Below are 2,618 nucleotides of genomic sequence, written 5' to 3' on the forward strand. Positions count from 1 at the left end.
TTTGCACAATTCGGTAGCGTCAACCTCTGATAGCCATGTTGACAGCTCACCGTCAACTAGTGAAAGTGAAGTCACAGGACAAAGAGGGAAAGCTAGATTTCCCTGCAAACTGTGTGAAGGCGACCATGCCATCCACCGTTGTCCCTTCTTAGACAAGGCTAAAAGAGTTCTGGAAGATCGCCCGATTTTGCGAGCGCAACTTCCTCCTGGATATCAAAAACTCCTGCCAAGTCCTTCACCAGTTGAGAACCCGTCTGGCCCGCTCAGGTGGTCAGCCGAAGCACCTATCATTGAGGATGAACCGTCTGAATCCATACCTGACGAAATTCAAAAGGTTGAGGCGGCAGTTGACCCGGTTTTTCCTTCAGAGGCTCTATCCTCGAATGATACCATCACAGAAGAGAATAAAGACGACACCGTCCAAATTCTCTTCATCAACACAGACTCCAATGAACAAGGGGGCAATTTGCCCATTCCTTTATCTCAGGAAGGAACTTCGTCAGAGTCATACCCGGCCGTCTATTCGGTCCCACCACCAAGCAACCTAGTTGTCTCGTTCGACTGGAACCAACTAGGCAGACCCCGTTTGCCAGCAAGCGTACCATTCAGAATTATCGTTCAAATATACAGAATGGTAATGGCTGGCACTATCATTGATGAGGGGGCATCTGTGAGTATCCTTTCCTCTATTTCTTGGAAAGCGCTTGGTTTGCCAGCGCTTTTGCCTGAAATGAGAAATCTATCAGGCTTTGATAAAGGAACCAGTCGACCTTTAGTGATCCTCCCCAATGCGCCGATCACATTGAAAGGGAAGACCGTTCAAATGAACGTGATGGTCGTTCAAGGACCCTTGGATTATAACCTACTCCTTGGATGAGACTATATATATTGCATGGGAGCCATCGTCTCCTCACTCTTTAGAGTAATGTGTTTTCCGCGCGAAGGAAGAGTGGTCAAGCTCGTGGACCAACTTTCATTTCCCGGATCACGCATCGCAAATAGTCATATACCATCCCTAAATGGTCTCTTCACGCAAGAAATGTCTCAACCCACGGTCCATCCTCCTGATGAGCGCGAGTAATCCGGGAGGATATGATTGGAACCCAGGGGGCATGCGTCCTGGTCTGCTTCGGCAGGAAAACTTTGGGTATAGAGTAGCTTTCCGCGGGAGAATATGACTAGTATGTACCCCGCCCATGCTGGAAGAGGGTTATTCTAGAATAAGATTCTTTTGTCAAAGTTACGTGTTTGGCACTAAGGTCATTCACCTTTGTCTATCTCGGTAGACACCACCAAAGAAGTGTTTTGTTTGAAAGATTAACGGAACAATCTTTGGTAACCTGAAAGAGGTAGGCCTTTCCTGGTAGAACAAATGTTTTACTTGCAAATTGAGGGGTAACTTTGAAATCATACTTTATACCTGGGGGCATGCAAACCTTTCAGAGTGCAAGCAAGGAGCGGCTATTTATTTTTTTAAATTTTTAGGACCTCTAACCCTTTAAACTCATAGGATTAGTCGTTTTCGAACTTGCATAACGAAAGGATGCGGGGCATAGCTTTGTAAGATGAAGCTCCATAAAAAATAGAATCTTAATGAGACATTCTTATCATATGACTGGGTAATTGAGCAGTTTTAGCACACAGTTCATGCTCGTTAAAAAATAAATGCAAAGATCTGAGAAGTTTTAGCACATAGTTCATGCTCGTTAAAAAATAAACATAAGGCCGAGCAAGTGTTTCAATCCGCGTTTAAGCTCGTTAAAAAATGAACTGCCCGGTAAATAACCACTGTGAATGTAACATTATTAGCCATTAAAGCCTTGCTCGTGTTCGCCCGTCACCTCCAATTTTCCATTGGCCGATCGTTCACCTCCATATGTTTGTTTACCCATTTTGAGGAACAGCTGCGAAGAGTGATTTCACTAGCCATCCTTGTGACACTACCGTGATTGGAAAATTCCAACCTATACCTGGAATCAGTTGCTAACCTGTTTCATCACTCGTTCCTCAAAAGACGAGTCTTCTTTAAGCTCTTTTCATCTGACTCGTAAAATATGAAAAGATTGCCGAGTCCTTGGCCTTCCAGCTCATTAAAGCGACCGGAAGAGCTATCCCTCCTCTAGATTTTAATCTTTTTGGACCTGAGGGATTATTGCACAAAAAGATCGAGCGCTTGTTTTATTCGGCTCGTTAAAACTATCGAAAACTCATCCCTTCTGTATTGTTTTATACTTTTTCGGACTTAAGGGATTAGATGACGAAAAAGGACTTTTGGAGTTAACTTTATGTACCTTTTCAGACTCTCTAAAAATGAAAAGGACCGAGTTATCTTTGTCGTTAGACTCGTTAAAATCATTAAATAGCGACAAACTTGTCTTTAGACGAGAACGAGTTTCACTATCACTAGGCTCGTTAAAACATAGCGATGGGCTTGCCCGAAGGGCAGGTTATAGAACAAGCATATGTTATCCTCCTCAAGCTTGACAAAAATAAAGAGGTACTGGTCAGCAATGACTGGGGAAAAATTGGGAGAAACTCAAGAAAACTTTGATGGTAGCAAGTCGCTCTTGAACATGACACTTTTCCTCTGTACCACAATCGGGTTGGGTTATTTCATT

The sequence above is a fragment of the Pinus tabuliformis genome, chromosome 5_2, assembly GCF_031772625.1.
Source record: "Pinus tabuliformis cultivar Carrire ecotype Pingquan chromosome 5_2, CPIR1, whole genome shotgun sequence".
In the NCBI taxonomy this organism is placed as follows: Eukaryota; Viridiplantae; Streptophyta; class Pinopsida; order Pinales; family Pinaceae; genus Pinus; species Pinus tabuliformis.